The following is a 19166-nucleotide window of genomic DNA, read 5'->3' as shown; positions in this document are numbered from 1 at the left end:
AGGCCAATCCTATCTTATCAGCCTCACAGTTGATACTTTTTGAATGAAGATGGAACTTAATGCCTCACTTAGCACATGCTTAAATTGTAATTTATCCTCTTAAACCTAAATCCTCCTGTCTGTGGTTGCTCTCTCGTCTATACAGCGGAAATAGTTACATAGTCCATAAATAACATGCTCTAGAGTTTATTAATCTTGTTAATAATTTATAAAATCTAAATTTGATCTCTTCTTTCCAGCTATTTCTCATGATCACACACATCTAAAAATAAATATTATATGCTAATAAATTCTCCATGACCAGGTAAAATTATGTCCACAATCCCATTAATGATGTGGCTCCTCAGTTTCTTCAGGCATAGTCTAAATCTGGCATCATCTACTAGTTTCAAGATATTTTTCAGTTCAAATAATACCTGAATGTGCATAAGTCTGCTTCTCCACTGTTCTTCAGAGACAAAACAACTAGCCTTTGGTTGAAAAACTTTGAATTTTCACATTATTCAGTATACCCAAACAAGTACTAGATATATTAATTTCAATGTTAGAAAATAAAAACACTAAAGTTATTAGAAGAGTAAATGAGATAATATTTTTATAATCTAGAGAAAGACCTTCCTGTCACACTGACACTAAAAGCAGTCAAGGAAAACCTTAATAAATTTGACTGTGTAAATTTAAAATATAAAGAACACCAGCAAAAACAATACAACCAAAAAACTCCATAAAGATGTAATATGTTTTAGTGTATAAAAGTTAAATCGTCCTAAATAAAAATGAGAGAAAACAATTTAAGTACATATGAAAAAGGTTAGATATTTTGTAAAAACAAAACAAAAACTCAGAAAAAAAGATGATCATTTCCATAGATTTCTGGACAAAGGACATAAATAGCCAAGACAGAAGACTTATAAATGACAAGAAAGAAAGAAAGAGAGAGAGAGAGAGAGAAAGAAAGACACTCAAGTACTCAAACAATCAAGGAAATGCAAATTTTAAAAATGATGACGCATTTGTTTTTTCACTTTTCTGCAGAACACTGTAGAATGTTAAATGGATAGGACTAAGATCCAAGGTTGAGGAGGATTTGGTAAAAAGGACTGTCACACTGACAATAGGAGTGTAAAATATTATGACTTTGAAAAGGTCAGTTTTTAAAATATGTTTGAAAGTTTAAAAGAGCCCCTGAATTAATAGGATAATAATAATAGTTGAAATGTACCCCAACGAGGTAATCCCAGAAGTGTGCAGCAGTATTGTTTACACTGGCAGGAATTCGGACCCACTCTATCTGTACATCAGAAGGGAGCTGGAACATTAGTGCTAAAAACTTACAATGCACTGTTTTTTTCATCATCTAACATGATGATATGTGCCTATTTTCATTCACATGGAAAAAAAGTCCAGAACATTATTGAGAGAAAAATGGGTTGGCTGTGTATCTGGATGTTTATGCAAATCTCTTTATGTAAAATTATATATTGAAAGCTATGTGTGTATATGTGCATAATAAGATGAATAAAGGAATGTTAGATGAGCTTGTAATTTTAATCTCTAGATAGTAGGAGTTCAGATGAACTTTACTTTCTCCTTTCTACTTTTCTGTATTGTTTTTAAAAATCTACAGTGTATCTGTATTTGCTAAAACAAAAATAATTTCACATAAATAAAAAATAAAATGACAATTATAAATATTAATATATAGCAAACTGGGAAAATATCTATAATACTTTATGAGAAAACAATCACAAATGTATTACATCTACACTATGCTTGCATCTCCAAAATAGATTTACTGGCAAGGAATAAAAAAGAACAAAAATAAAAGGAAATAATTGATATACTGTTGAATTGACACAGTTGATTTTTCTTTTCTTATAAAAGGGTCAGCTATTGTTCTGTTACATGCCCAATAAATGTATTTTAATGAAGTGTAAGTATCTTAATAGGATAATGTTAGAGACAAGAATATGTCACCCTAAAATATGCCAAATACTTTGGTATCTTGATTGTCTTAAGACAAAGACACTTAAAAAGCAGCAAATGCAGGGAAAGGTGACTTTCTCTAGACTTCTCTATCTGCCTAAAGACAGAGCTTTCAAAGGAAATCAACTTTTTAGGAGTTTCATCAACCAGGGAAAATTAACTCATATTACAGGAGAAGAGACGAGAAGTTGACACCATATCCAAACTTTGTCACAAATTATCATATCTCCCACTTATTCTTCTAAGGGTCTGTTTCTCTTTCCTAAAAATCATCCATTCTCTTCTAAGTGCCCTGCATTTCTTTTCCCTTCCCTAAATAAGATGCTCTACAAACTCTAAAACCTTAATATTTTGGGGGGTACTCATTTTCCCTTGTGACGTCCCTTTAAATATATTATTAAAAATTAATAAGTTCTAATACCTTTACTCCTGTTAATCTGCCTATTGTCAGTTCACCTCTATGGACTCAGCTATCAAATCTAAGAAGGGAGAGGAAAAAATCTTTTCTACATCAGACAGAATCAATAAAGGAAGAAAGACAGACTAAGAGCAGGAATTGGTGGTTTGATTGTTGAAAACAAAAACTATCATAAGAGAGTCACAAACTTCCAGAAATTTGGAAGAAAGATGTGGCATAGTTACAAACCATAAAGCTCCCACCACACCCCCAAATCGGTATACAGGAAAATTTCATTCTGAGAATATTGTGAATACCATTGATACAGAGTAGAAAATATTCTCAATAATGGGCCAGGCGTGGTGGCTCACACCTCTAATCCCAGCACTTTGGGAGGCCAAGACAGGCCGATCACTTGAGATCAGGAGTTTGAGACCAACCTGAGCAACATGGTGAAACTAGTCTCTACTAAAAAAATACAAAAATGAATTGGGGTTGATGGTGCATGCCTATAATTCCAGCTACTTGGGAGGCTGAGGCAGGAGAACTAGTTTGAACCTGGGAGGCGGAGGTTGCAGTGAGCTGAGATGGCACCATTGTGCTCTAGCTTGGGTGACAGAGCAAGACTACTCAGTCTCGGAATAAGAAGAAAATATTCCCAATAATGATAAGATGACTGAACATAGAATAAACACTGCATGTACTCCTTTAAATTTATGTTAACATGAAGCTCTTCAACATAGCCTTGATTTCGCAGCTTCCTACAAATTAGTTAAAACTCACCATGGATTTTTCCAGTCAAATTAAACAAGCCCTGCCAGGGTAGTCCCCTGTACGTCCACACTGGGTAACTTTGTTAAGGAATTATCCAGAGAACTTCCTTACATTATCTAGCAGCATTTTGAATTCCTTATGCTCAAAGGCACCTTGGGATGGGAGGAAAAGCTTCCAAATTCTTTATCTTGAAGTTTTACAGGCATAGCCTTCAGAAAAGCATTTGTCCTGGGCATAATAATTCCTGCATATTTTAGTCTTAAGAGCCTGGGAGGGTATCTGAGAATGCATCAGAAAGAATTCCAGGTTCCTAAGCCAGAAAGATGTTCCCAGTGTCATGGGAGCCCAATGAATTGCTGCAGCGAAATGTTAGCAAAATGCATTCATCTCTGATGGCTTTGTCTTTTGCCTCCAAATGTGAAAACCAGAAAACTGCAGCATATTAGCTATGGAAGCAAGGAAAGATCATATAGCCTGCACAGTCCTAGGAGCTGCCTCAGGGGCAGCTGTGGGTGAGCTTTTTTGGAATTTTTTGGTGGGTTATTGAAGCAAATTGACAGGAACTCTCCGCCCTCCCACTGCTTCCATCAAAGCAGTCACACTTTACCTGTCTTATATATTGTACTTCCTGTGGGACTTGGTTTAAGGTGTGAGGAAAAATTGTGAAGAACTGAATTAGACCAAAAGATTACTGAATAGCTTCAATGGGAAACAAGGCATTGTTTAAAACACCCTCTGAGTTATCTGATTCTGTGGGGACTCTGGGCCTTTCCTTATCTTTGAGCTATTTTCCAATTTTGTAGGTTGCTATACAAATGATATTTATACACACATGCAAATTCTTTCCAGTGGAGGAACAATTCAACAGACCTTCCCCCAAAAGAAAAATCCATTTCTGCATTCCTGATTCAACTATACAAGTGTGATACTTTCAATTCTTTGAACTAGTTGTAACATCTTACTGGTTTTCTCATAATTTACTGAGTTAAATAAAATCTTTGACAAATATTCATTTTATACTTGTATGAGAGTCATGATTTTACACTTAAAAAATCCTTTGAAAGAAAAAATGAATATATTGATACTGAGTCTCACCCAAATCCCCGAATTTGACAGATGAGAGAATTGAGGCCCAGAGAGGTGAAGTGATGAGCCCAATCCAACTAAACTTTTCTCACAAAAAATATATTCCCTGTTAAATGAACATGAGTACTGTGTACCTTATTGTTATTACCATATTGCAGCTTTATCATCTATGCTAGTCTAAGGCACCATTTGCTTATAGAGAAGTTGTATCTTGAAATGTACTAATATAAAATGCAATGTTTCTAAGAATGTCTACATATGGTTAATATTATGAATTATGTGACCACATAGCCAGATTCTAGTGTAATTTCATAACAATTTGGTAAAATCTAGAATATGTCATTAATTTTCATCATTAAAATTTATTTAATAAATAAGGAATACCATACCTCACCTTTCACATACAACTGTGATATTTAATCACTATGTATTTTGCTCCATATTTCACTCTTTAGCATTCCCTACCAGCTTCCACCAGTGGTAATACAGAGTAGATGTTCAATAACATTGTAAAGTAACCTAGAAACTGTACATGGCATTTGAATACCTACTGGTAACCATATGCAACTGTGACCTTAAAATGAGAACAGGAGCTGAGCATTTGTTCTTCAAGTGTGCAGGAATGCCTAGTATTCGCTTTTAGTTCTTTCATATTATTGTTCCTCTGCCCTAAACTCTCATTGACTCTGCAATTCTAGGATGTTCTATAATTAGAAGCCAGTAAGGCATCAACTACTTCCTCTGGGCAAGTTTGTGCCTTAACACCTCTCAGTGACCTTCTGTGCTAATTAAACTACGTGTGAGAATAAAGAACATTGGTACTTAACTGAGATAAAAAGCAATTAAGTGGAAACATTTGGAGATGATTGTATGTTAATAAGAAATCTTAATCAATGTGTATACCTATGAGACTAACTGAAGCACCTTTAAAGAATTCACATTTTCTAATCAAACAAAATACAAACTTCCTTGTTTCCTAAGATATGCATATGTTCACAAAAGTCTTTGATTTGTTTCACAGACAGAAGGGAAAATTACTGTGCTCTGTTGTTCTCTTTGTAGTTTTCTGGAAATCAGTGAGACATCCCTGAAGCAATTTATTTTCTCTAACATATTAATTGAGAATACTCCAAATTTTATCCAAGAAATCTAGGCTTGGTTTATGATCTTTCTAAAGCTTCAAAGCATATTAGTAATTTATATTCTAGGTGAAGAAATAAAATACATTAAACACAGAAAGTTTAGATCTGGGGTGCAATCACAAGCCAAATTTGACACTGTCTCTTTCTGTACAGCCCAAGACCTAGGAATGTCTTTCACTTTTTAAAGTACTGTGTTTAAAATAAACTTAGGAAAAAAAAACACAAAAAACAGAAAAACGTGTTATAAGGACATTATGCAGCCCCAAAAGCCTAAACTATTAACCATATAGCTCTTTTTAGAAAAAGTTTGCTAATCCTGCATTTCAATGATAGTTCAATCTGATAATATTAATACTATCCAAGTTCATAAAACCATCCTAATTCCAAACACATGAAGTTAAAAGCCTGGATTAAGGAAGTTAAAATGTAATTTAATTTACTCATTAAATAATGAATTAATTTAATTACATATTTCATTTGAATCATGTGCCAAGGAATTTTCACACAGTTAAGTCACTTACTTCTCAAAAATGCCCAAGAGGTACTCCTTATCCCTATTTTATATGAGAAAACTACAACCAAGACTAGTTAAGTAACTTGCCCTATGTCACCCCAGGCTTGTGTTACCAGTTGGAAAGTCTTAACTGTGAATTTTCCAGGTTCATGGTGCATTGAACAAAGAATTGAACAAAATGCACAAACAAAGCAGCAAAAGAATGAAGCAATAAAATCACAGATTTTTTTGAAGCAAAAGTACACTCCATAGAGTGAAAGGGGGCTCAAGCAAGTAACTCAAGAGCCCCAATTGTAATGTTCTTTAGGGTTTTTATCAAACTAAAATAATTTGGTAACACCTATAAGTACCCTTTAGAGGCTGCCAATTGGTTACACTCTATGCAAATGAAGGCTTGGTTTATGACCAATCAGAGGCTGAAGTGGAGGTGTGGCCCATGAACAATTAGATGCAATTCTCCTTTGTGATGTAGGGGAGAGGGGGTTTTGTAGAGGGAAGGGGCCTCTGGCCTCTTGTCACTTGGGCATGCAAAGATGGGGTTTTCCTTGTGATCCAGTTCCAAGAAGTAAGCCATGGGCTGGCCTGAGGTTCCCTGTCTCCAGACCCTATTCTCCTGCCTCAGCGGAAGCTGATGGGTCTCTGATTTCAAAGCCTGAGAAATTTTAATTATATTATACCAGCTTTGCTACTAAAAAGAACATTCAGGAATGTAGTTAATAACCACTGGTGTTCAAAGACCTCAAATGCATTCATTTAATATTTAACTTTTAATATAAAATGAATGCATTTGAGGCACTGAAAATAATTTGTTTCCTAAATAAGACAGTCTTCATAAGTTTTATACGTTATGAATTATCTCCAAATATTCTCCATCTTCTAGTCCTCAGGCACTGAGGGGGTATACGTCAACCCATTTGACAAGGGTCAAATTAATGCACAAATTACTGCATTTCCTGAATTATGCAATCTAAATTAATGAGGCAATTCAAATGGATCACAAGAATTTCAGCAACTTTTTCTATTTTTTTAATTTGTGCTTTGGTTTAAATCTTTTCTCTTGATCTGTCTTTTAATTCATTACCCCTATTTTCTGATGTGTTTAATCTGCTGTTAAATCCATTTATTGAGTTCTTAATTGTGGATATTGTATTTTTTCAAGTCAATAACTGCCATTTGATTACTCCAGATTTAAACTCACCAATAAAATAATTTATCTTCTGCTCTATTTTCTTGAACATAGTAATCACAGTTATTCAAAAGTCATTGTGTAATAATTCTAATACCTGGCTCACCTGTGAGATTGTTTACATTATTTTTCTTATTTTTGGTCTTGAGTTTTGGTTATACAGTCCTATCAAATCACAAGTCTAGTCACTTCTGATTGAATAATAGACATTGTTTACAACAATTGTAAAAAGCTCTGGATGATGTTATCCTTTTCATCTAAGTTCATTTTTTTCTTTTCTAGACAAAGTGAGAGCAAATCCTCTTAATTCAATCAAGGATTGAACCAAGTCAAGGCTGAGTGACTTTTAGCTAATGCTCAGTCCATTTCTAGCTTGCTCTTATATCTACAGTTTCGTGCCCGAGGGCTTTCAGCTCAAAACCTAATTTGTTCACCAGGACCCCAAACCCTGGAAGGTCCTGAAATCTAACTTCTGTGTTCTGTGAAGCTGAAACATTCTGATCTGCATTTCAGATGTTTTCCGATTTGAAATTTTCAAATGTGGAAAGTGTCTTAGAAAGAAAAGTGATGTGGGTTTGGAAATCCTCAAGAATCTGGTTTTGTCTCTTCAGCCAGCTTAGACTGCCAAATGGTATGATGCCTTTGTCCTCCAGAAAGGCCTTTCTCCTGCGCAAAGCTTACCTGTTCTCAGCCCCTTGCCTGTGTCCAGAATCAGCAAGTTCTGAGAACACTAGTTACAGACTGTCATCTGCTGACGTCTCTATAGCTATATACCTCTCTGGAATCTTAGACCCTAATTTCTTCAGTAGTTCACTGATGCTTTAAATATAGAAGTTTTACATTTTGTCTGGATTTTTTAATTCTTGAAAAGATCATTTGTGTATAGAAAATTACTCCATCTTATCCAGATACAGAAGTCTCACATCTGTGGGCTCTTAAACAAGAGGTTGGTAGAATAAAATTTCTATTTGCCAGATGAATAAAAGAAAAGAAACAAACTGGGCAAGATGGAAGAGACCTAAACCATGCTGGCAGAGGCAGGAATTAACTGAAATGTAGAATTACAATTGTGTTATTTTTAATCTTTGTAAAACCTCCAACGTAGATGTTCTTGGCCTCACTTTACAAATTAATTTACAAGATGTGCATTATTGTATTTACTATCCCCAAAGCCTAGGTATCTTCTGCATGGTATAGTGTAGCTTTGTCCAAAATGGCCTTAACATCACTAAGGCTCAATTACTCAATCTATCAAATGAAAATAACAATATTTATTTCATAATTCTGGCCATTGAAATAAATGCAAATGAAAGAAACTCATTAATTTAAAAGGGATATATATTTTAAGGGCAACTGGGATACATAGAAATGAATGTCATAAAGGAAGCATTTTCTTATTTTTCTTTTTCTTTTAATAAAGAAATGGGCTTTCCTTGTGTTGACTGAGCTGGTCTCGATCTCCTGGCCTCAAGTCATCCTTTTGCCTCGGCCTCCCAAAGCACTGGGTTATAGCGGAAAGAGGGCCTTTAAAAAAAAAATTCACAGATCCTTGGAAACAAGAGGCACACCACTCCACACAGGGCTACCCAGGTAAATGTCAGCATTGGTCAGGAGACAGAGGGAGCAAGGGGAAAATGTAGCAAGCAGCCTTTATTGTGATTTCCCAGGGAAGGAACAAGCAATGCATGGGTAACAGATTTAGGATTGGCGACTTTGGATAATTTTTGCAGGCCCTGGAGCACTGGTCCCTTTCTTAGTTGTCAAGTACCTGGCCTTGGGATGATTAGGGCAGCGGGATAGTGGATCAGAGTGTGAGAGCCCAGTAAAGTAGGTGGCTGGGGGTATGGACTCTGGATAGTTTGGTTTACAAATGACAGATACATTCCCTGGAAAATTGTTTTCCTTCTCTAAAAATTAGCTAACTCTAGATGAGGTAGTCCCTCTAGGATCAACAAGCCCCCAAAATGCCCAAGCATCAAAACACAGCAACAAAAGACATGATTAAGACACTATAGAAACATAAGTGGTGGTTATCTTTCTTAAATACCAATATTCTACTGATTCTGAGCTCACGGAGAATAGTAAAAGATGCTATAATATTTAAACCCTGCCTTGGTTTCCTATAATGAGATGTGTAGAAAGACCCTTAGCTCTTTAGGGAGACACCCATAGCTAAGGGGTGGGGGGGGAGGAATCTGTGTCCCCTCGCATAAACATTGTATGTGTAATAGTATCAGTGACATTTCATCCACTAAGTCAATGCTACTTATAAAATCTCTAGAATGTGATGTTAAAGGCAACGGTATTTCTTTTTTTTTGGAGACGGAGTTTCGCTCTTGTTACCCAGGCTGGAGTGCAATGGCGCGATCTCGGCTCACCGCAACCTCGGCCTCCTGGGTTCAAGCAATTCTCCTGCCTCAGCCTCCTGAGTAGCTGGGATTACAGGCACGCGCCACCATGCCCAGCTAATTTTTTGTAGTTTTAGTAGAGACGGGGTTTCACCATATTGACCAGGTTGGTCTCGATCTCTTGACCTCGTGATCCACCCGCCTCGGCCTCCCAAAGTGCTGGGATTACAGGCTTGAGCCACCGCGCCCGGCCTAAGGCAATGGTATTTCAATTAATAATTTCAAAATTCTAAATTTAGATATTTCTAAGTAGCCATTGCTTATTATATGAGTAATATTTTCTAAGAAAAAAGTCATACCAGAAGCATAATTTTTAAATATATTACATTAGACAGATTATCTCCATCGTTTTTTATTGAATTATCTACCCAAACTATAAATGCCTTTGTCATTTGGGCAATACTTAATAGTGTTCAGAACTAGTGCATAAACTTCCTTCTCAAATATGGGTGCTTGTGAGGGCAGGAGTTTTGGCAGTGTAGGAATCTGTTAGTTCCAGATCTCTTAGGAGAAGGAAGATCCTCATGCTGTACAATCTACTTTTCCTCAAAGGTGGGCAATTAAACTAAACAATTTCAGAAATGTATAATTAATTCATGCAAAACCAAACTAAATCATAACATCAGGAATTCTATTCAAATTATTGGGTTCATTTTTGCTAAGACTACAACATATTTCCATAGTGGCTTAAGCTATTCTTGTATTGCTATAAAGAATTACTCAAGGCTGGGTATTTTATGAAGAAAAGAGGTTGATTTTGCTCATAGTTCTGTAGGCCATAAAGGCATGGTGCTGGCATCTGCTTGGTTTCTGGGGAGGCTTATACTCATGGCAGGAGCAGGCAAGTCACATGACTGGAGCAGAGCAACAGAGAGTGAGGGTGAGGTGCCACATGCTTTTAAACAACCAGATATTGCAAGAACTCACTATCACAAAGACAGCACCGAGCTATGGGGGATCTGCCCCCATGACCCAAACACCTCACACCAGGCCCCCGCCTTCAACATTGGGGATTACATCTCAACATGAGATTTGGAGGGGAAACTGTATCACATGGTAAACAAATTTATCTTTCTGGCAGGAGGAGTAGAGGATGAGCACCTATTAATACCACTGATTTCTCAAATACTCCTTTTAAATCTGTGTACTGAGGAGAAATATTTCTTCCATGTCTTCTGTTTCTTCCACATAAAGAGAGGTCACGTAGAAGAATTCCTGGCTTCCCTCTGCACCTATCCTTATTTTACCCTCCAGGGATCTCAAGGGCAACTACACTAATGAGTAAATTTGGTAATAATACTTGAGTATTATAAGCTCAGTGCTGCTCTTTCTCCTACTTGGTACTAAACCTTTGGCAGACAGCCCAGTTCTTCTCCCTCCTGCATACTAAGAGTGTCAACTGGGCCAGCCCCTCCACCAAGGAGACCTGCAACGAAATGTACAGGATGTAGGCTCTGGGTTTATTCATCAGGCTCGCCTGGCCACGGCTGGTAATAAAGATGGATCTTCATCTTTATTCATCATATCTCAAATTCTTTGAGCTGGAAAGAGAAGTAGGATGCTATTCACTTGGAGACCTCTGTATTACACAATCCACGATGCTATGGTTTGTCTATGTCCGCACCCAAATCCCATCTTGAATTGTAGTTCCCATAATCTCCATGTATCATGGGAGGGACATGGTGAGAGGTAATTGAATCATGGTGGCAGATTCTTCCCATGCTGTTTTTGTGATAGTGAATAAATCTCATGAGATCTGATGGTTTTATAAAGGTAATTTCCCTGCGCACACTCTCTCCTGCCACCATGTAAGATGTGCCTTTGCTCCTCCTTTGTCTTTGCCATGATTGTGAGGCCTCCCCAGCCATGTGAAATTGTAAGTCTATTAAACCTCTTTTTCTTTATAAATTACACAGTCTTAGGTATTTCTTCATAGCAGTATGAAAATGGACAATACATACTACCTCTCCATTGCCCTTGCATTATACAATGCACATACATTTCCATGGTACAGGTTTCTTTTGTGCTCTGGCACTTAAATATGAACAAAGAAAACCAGTTTGTTCCATTTTTTTCCATGGACTATTTGTTAGCTTGAATAATAAACTAAGGATGTGTATTTATAGCAGTAGTTTCCTATTGGGGGTCTTCAAAGGCCTCAGGTCCTCCAGAGTTTTCAGATATACTTTAGAGATGTTGCTGAGTCGAGTGAAACGTGGGGTCAAGAGTGTGGGAGTATGAGAGGAATAAAGTAAGAAGATCAAGACTCCAGGAACCTCATCTCAGTTTCCAAAAGAATAGTTCAACTTTCATTTGTTTATTATGTGGGCTGCCATAAAAGCATACATTTCAAGAAAGACTTTCCACTATTTAAAAAATAAAACTGGCAGGTTAAAAATTACTATTTACTATCATCTTTCCCGATTAGGCAAATATTTAGCAAGTTTATTATTGTACAAATTATTTTATTCGTGACAAAAAGCTGTTTAGTCTGGAAAATTTTCTCTCTTCCTAGTATGAAAGCTACGATCTGAGAAACACAATTCAGAGCTATAAGAAGTCAAGTTGGGAACTAGCATCCTGGGGTCAGAGAACTTCTCCACATATGCTCAGTTTAGAAATTCCGCCATCCCTTTTAGTGACCATTCTTTCGGTTATTTTAGAACTTCTAAAGTCCGATCATGAGAAAACATGGGAGTGAGTCTCCTTTTCCTAAAATGTAATGTACAAGATTTCTGAAGTCTTAAGTCAGATCCAATGAAATCTCAATAATTATGGGTCAAATACGAAGTGAAAATCTGGATAATAAAAAACTTCTATTAGCAGGAAAACGTTTGCTCTGCCTGATCCTTCCCACAAGTTGCTTTCACCGGCTTCAGAAACAATCAACCCCAGTTGCCCCTCTTCTGACTACAAACTGTAGCGCCTGTCTTGTACTATCCTATGGTCCTTATGTCTTTAATCCTATTTTACTGCACCACTCACAGCAAACACCCTTTGGCTTCTTACTGGAAGCCCAAATTGTAACGTCTACAAGTTTACTATCTTGTAAAACCAATGAGGCAGTTGGAAAAGTTCCTGACCAAAGAAGCTAGTTAAAAGAAACGATAATTACTAAGCGACTTTTTCTTATAGCAAGGAAAAGCTAAATTCCAGTTGATAAATACTGCTTCTGCCTGGAATCCACTTGTATCACATGAAAACAATTTCTAAGAATTTAGCAGTATTTTTGTTTTAATATTCTGTGTATGCAACATAAATAAAACCCAAGCATAGTACACCTCAGGGCTGGATATGTCGTTTGCAGGAGATAGTGCAAGATGAAAATAAGGAGCCCCTTGTTTAAAATTATTTAAAATTCCAAGGACGTGATAGCAGAATATTAAACCAAGCACAGGCACTTCTTCTAAGTGCAGGACCATGTGTGACTGCACAGGCTCAACGCTGCGAAGGTCCTTCCTATGCTCACACCTATGCCGAAAATATCGGAGGCCACTGTCAAGCTGCACAGACATGATGGAGCTTTCCTGATCATCTTACTGCCTTATCTGCCATTTGGTGAACTCGTTCACATTCTCCATCTCAGCCACTGCCAAAGTAGACATTTTAACATTTATTTGTCCAAAATTTCCATTTTGTATATAAAAAAAGGATTTTTGTTGGTCTCATCATGCTGATCAGGAGAACTAGCAGTCAGTTCACTTTTCAGGGCCCACCACAAAACCAGGTAGGTGGAAGGTTCATTCTTCTCCTGGACACCTTGGTGGATTTGGGAAAGCAGGACTGAGGGCCAAACTGAGGGTGAGCACAACTGCTCTGTGTGAAAAGGGAGAAGAATTTGACATCTGAGGGAGGATGGACAGATCATGGAGAAGACGAGGGAGAAGAAGCAGGAAAGAAGCTCTGTGATGTCCATGTGATATTTTCTTTAACCTCCCAGAATGACTGGTAAAATCTGTGTGGCTGGGTGTTTTGAGAAACTCAGAGTTCCACCCTGCGTCTTTGGCCCAGAAGAACAGCTACAAATGCAAAAGGCATGGAAGAAGGCAGAGAGGGGAAAGCAGGCAGATGGAACCTCAGAAATCAGAATCTTAGATAGCAAAGTGGCGAGCGAACTTGAACTTCACAGGCCATGGAATTAGAGAAGCAAAGTCATATTTCCTAGTTCTGGAGGCAAAGGGTGTTCCTTACTCCCAAGCTATTCTCACATTAATAGTAATGAGTCTTACTACAGACCAACTACTGTGGTCACTATTTCCCACATATCAGCTCATCTGATTGTCCCAATAACACTATAAAACAGGTACTGTTTTGCAGACGCTCAAAATAAGATACTAAAAGATTCCAGGATTTTTCCAGGCTTCTATTTACTAAGTACTGGAGCTGAGACTGGAAATCAGACAGTTTTCAAAACCAGTGATCTTGAGCACTCTAAATTCTATCTTCCTAGATTATCTCATGTAACCCTGTGGTCCAGGAAAAGTAAATGCTGTTATTCAGACTTACAGTGAGAGAACCAAAGGTCAGAAACATTAAGCAGTTGCTAAAAAAGAGACTAGTAAGTGGCAGAACAACAATACAAACAGAATGGAACCAATTCCACATCTCTGCTTTACCTCTAACCCTTATTGCCTCCTCTGAAAATGGAGCTAGATTCAGATTCTAGCTCTACCCTCTGCTATCTATATTACCCGAGCAAATCACTTGACCTGCTGGCTTCTTCATTTCCTCATCCTCAATATTGCAATTATAACTACTTTGAAGCATAGTTCTAATGAAATATGAGATACCACACAGGTGAGCTGGAATGCATTATGCAAATATAAGGTATATTTACTGCTGTTATTTTAGAATGCAAGAACTGTACTTCCCATGATGCTTTTCCCTCTCCTATTTCTTAATATTCACCAAGGAGAGAAGGAAGAGATGTATCTTTGGAACAATGTTAATTTCATCCTACGGCTTTTGATTATGCATCCCTCTGAGTGATCCAGTCTCATTACATTCAGTCATTCGCTCTAAATGCTTGGCAGGCATCCAAACAGTTATTTGTTCAACTCAATAATCTAAGTTTATTGTCTTAAATAAATCACACCTGACAAATAACTCATGCTTCACAATGATCTTTAAAAGTGGGTGCTAAAGTGACACTGTCAATTCCAAAAATCATGGGTGATGTTAAGGCTTTTAACAAAACAACTTAAAAGCTTGACATTTTAATTTATTGCTGTACTGCTTTCTTTAACTGTACTTTGATTGGTTTCCATTCCTTCCTAAGCAGTAATTTTTTTCATGTGAAATATAATTTACACTTTAAAAGAGATCAGCTATGAGCAGTGCATATATGAGCAACATAAATGTAAAACTCTTCTTGAAGGGCCAAGGCTTTGCTTCATTAAATTTTCACATTTTTAAATGTTAATATCAGTGGTCACAAACATATAAAAAGCTGGATGTACTTAATTTCCATAAAGTTATATCGGAAATTCATTTGTATAATTTTGGAAGCACATTGAAGAATGTAAAAAATAAATTTCTCATATATTATAAAAATGAAAAAAAAAAGGAGATTAATAATATGAGCCCAATTATCCTTAAATTCTGCACTTCAAAAGCTATACTACGAGGAGATAAAATAATAAAATAATGTCTAATCAATATACTTGAATAATGGAAGATTAAAATAAGTCAATAAGTATTCAGGAAATGTTTATCGTTTCAATCAAGTCAAAGTTATATGTTTTAATGAAAAATGTATTGGCGTGAGTAACCAAAAAGTATATTATCCAAACAATTTATATTAAATATATTAATGTACACATAAATTTATGTGTATATTAATAATATTAAGTTCTGGGAGCAACTACATTTTGTATATGTATATAGCAACTAACAAATGAATATGTGCCAAAAATGTCCAATTAAGGTGAATTTGTAAAACTGAAGCAGTTTCCCATTGTATTTCTCAGCGCACTGCTCAGCTGCCTCTGTAATAGGAGAGAGAGCAAGGTATGGTTAAGCCAAGGTATTAGCCTAAGACAAGCCTGGCTTCTCCCCTAGATTTCATGCTAACCATCTCCTTACCTGATTAGAAGAGGTCAATATAAAACTTAGAAAGCTAGTTTAAAATGTTCTTTCTTGGATCTTTCTTCAAATGATCATTACCTTCAGGCCCAGAAAAGATAGAAATAAAGCAGATTTAGTAGCAATGTAAAGACATTGAAAATAAGATATTTTGTAGCTTTTATACCAGTAGATAATTGGAACAGAATGTATTGTAATTAAACATAACACATCCATATAAAATGTTATGTTTTAGTAACCATATTTTTTAAATACACCAACTTGATGCAAAATGGTAGCCATTAAATTACTTAGCAACCTACTAATAATATTGAACTTTTTTGTTAGCATTCAGATTGTGATAAATTGAGTTATACTTTATATTATCTTAAAAATCTAGTATTAACAAAAAAGATTTTCAACATCTTTCCCCAATAAATGTTGATTTAATAACTAAATTATCAAATACTTAAGTGTTTATATAATAAAAATAATTGAATGTTACTTTAATATCTCATATCTATCGACTATTTGATTATTCATATTCAATCACCAACAGGAATGTCTGTATTCTTTTCAAAGGCATAAATGCACTTCTGACACTCAGGGATATTTCAGGTCACCCTTCAAAAGTCAGATTTCAGCAGATGACACAGTTACCTGGTACTTTGGGGACCATCTACCCAGAAAATTGAGATAACTTAGACAAAGACATGGATTTCTTCTCTATTTAAAAAAATTTTTTTAGCTTGAAATTATCAGGTCAGCTAAGTGCAAGGTTCTAAAGGCATCAGCTAATTAAGCAATGTTCTGCTTCCCTAGGGCTGTCTACAGATTGCATTTAAAAAGTAACCCATGGATCAAATCACATAAAACTACACACATGCACACAACATGCACACATGCATATGCACATTCAGGTAAATGAGTACATGTAAAGATAAGTGAAAATGAATAAGATATGGAGTCTAGTTAACAGTATTCTATTAATGTCAGTTTTCTCATTTTGATATTATACTGGAGTTATATAAGATGTCACCATTTGGGAGAAGGTGGTTGAAGGGCACATGAGACTCAATCTACTATTTTTGCAACTCCCTGTGGGTCCATAATTATTTCCAAATAAAAAGACTTTTTTTGAAAAAGTAACCCATAGACAATTATGCCTCAGGGAACTGATGCACTGCTATGTGTAAAATGCTGAATCAGTAACACGAAAGTTCAAAATAGAAATTATTTAAAAATAATGGCACATTAGTTTGTTGTAATTCCCACCATAATTTGATCCAAAAACTTAAAAAAAAAAAAGTTTAGGTTAGGGTAAGGGTTATAATTAATGGTATGCTGGTAGATGTTTCACAACCAGCTCTTGAGTATGGAGCTCTGATTGTAGTATTGGCTAATTTGCATACTGTAAATCTTCCGATAGTTGCAAATTTCAAGCTATAAATGTAACACTGACACCTCAGTAAATTCCTGATAATTTAGCAATCAGTTTTCACATGGAATCCATTTCATGAAGGAAGGGAACGGACTCTGAGTGGGTATACTTGTATGGCCCACCCCCTAAGGAGGGACCCAGCAGAACAAGGCCCAGAGTTGGGCCTCTAGGATTTAGGTCCTCTCTTGCCTGGCTCCAAATCCTCATTCTATATGTCAACCTCATTCAACTATCTTTCTTTCTTCCATTCACTTTCTATTTGAGCCAGGATTCAGCCAAAATCAGAAAGAGCTGGAAAGGACATGCTTTTGGGATAATTCTCATTTCAGTAGTTTTCCCTCCACATCATATACCCAAATCATGCTATAATGTACCAATTTATTTATTACTGATTTTAGAGCAGCAAAATGTCTTCTTTTATTAGCACACAGTATATTTCAATAATCACTCCCAGAAATGGATGATGGGAGCTTATTTGGAGAATCTGTGCTCCTAACTAAAAATCCCTTTCTCTTCTCTCGAAGAGGATCACATGTCTCCTTTTGAGGGTGAAACAGCAATGGAGCAGTGGAAGAGAATAAGGCTACTTAACTGGGGAACCAGATTCTTGTTCATATTGATCAATGGTGATTGGTGCCATTTTATAGCCCAATCACAGCTGACTGGTCCAGTATATTCAGTATATTATGTTCAATACAAAATAGAATAACATTGCCAAAACTGTAATACAGTTCACAATGATTAACTTGATAACACATTTTAAACAATAACTCTGAACTTTAAGATAGCAAATTTTAGGATAACTGAGAAAGATGGGATTACCTTAATTTATTTGGACACCTGATTTGCTTGCAATCATTCCAAACAGTACTCATTGGACAAATTATGAGTGGCCTTATTCTTAAGAAGGAGATCCCATTTGATATAGTTGGGATATTTATCTCTTCCAAATCATGTTGAAATTTGAATCCCAGTGTTGGAGGTAGGGTCTGGTGGCAGGTGTTTGGGTCCTGGGGGCAGGTTCCTCACTAATAACTTGTGGCCATCCTCAAGGTAATGAATGAGTTCTTGCTCTATTCGTTCCCGTAAGAACTCATTGTTAAAAAGATCATGGCACCTCCCTTCTCTCTTTCTTTCTCTCTTTCCATGTGATGCCTGCTTCCATTTGCATTGTATCATGAGTGGAAACTTCCTGAGGCCTCACCAGAAGCAGATGTTTGTGTCACGCTTCTTGTACAGCCTGCAGAGCCGGAAACCAAATAAACCTCCTTTCTTTATAAAGTACCAGCCTCAGGAATTTCTTTATAACAACACAAGCAGATTCAGACACCATGCCTATTCATAACCAGCCTAATTATTTTTGAATTACCCTAATCAAGCTCCCCAGCAGTGTATGAACTTTGCTTAAATCACCATGATGGTTTTATATCACTCATTATTGATTCAGTTCAAGTTTCCTGTGGTTTCTGATTAGATTGAGATAAAATTTAAATCCATTTTCATGATAAGATCATAGATTCTTTCATTCAGACTGTGGATAAAATTAATTTAGTGAATTACAACTGACATTGTATTTTAGAATGCAGTTGAGTGGAATGGAACAGAATGGAATGGAACGGAACGCAATGGAACAGAACAGAATAGAATAAAAAATAGTAGAGTGTCCATTTATTAATACTAAGTGTTATATAGGAAGCTGTCACTCAGAGTTGCAATCTAAAAGGTTTTTTTTTTTTTACTACATTAATAGTATAAAAAAAAAAAATTTAAGTTCCACAGCCCTAATGGCCTACCCTCTGCTCCACCCTCACCCTCGCTCCTGAAGGTCTGCCACTTCTGCTTCCTTTTCTTAAGGACCTCAGGCTCACTTTGGCCTCAGGATCTTTGCCCTTACAACTTTGTATTTCTGGAAAGCACTAGGTGTGGAGGTATCTCATCCCGTTTTAGTCAGATTTTCCTTGATAGTTCATGATATTGGGCATTTTTCATGTTATGCTTGTTGCTCATTTGGATATCCTTTGAAGATAAGTGCCCCTGTGACTCTTTTGCCCATTTTGTTTTTGCGCTGTTTGTCATCTCTAATGAATTTGTGGGAACTCTTTACACATTTTGTATATGAATGCTTTGTTGAACATTTATATTGGAAACTTATTCTAGCTTACCTTTTTT

This window comes from Sapajus apella, unplaced genomic scaffold (genome assembly GCF_009761245.1).
Source record: "Sapajus apella isolate SASKATOON/1434 unplaced genomic scaffold, GSC_monkey_1.0 scaffold24, whole genome shotgun sequence".
In the NCBI taxonomy this organism is placed as follows: Eukaryota; Metazoa; Chordata; class Mammalia; order Primates; family Cebidae; genus Sapajus; species Sapajus apella.
This window is presented reverse-complemented; position numbering follows the sequence as displayed.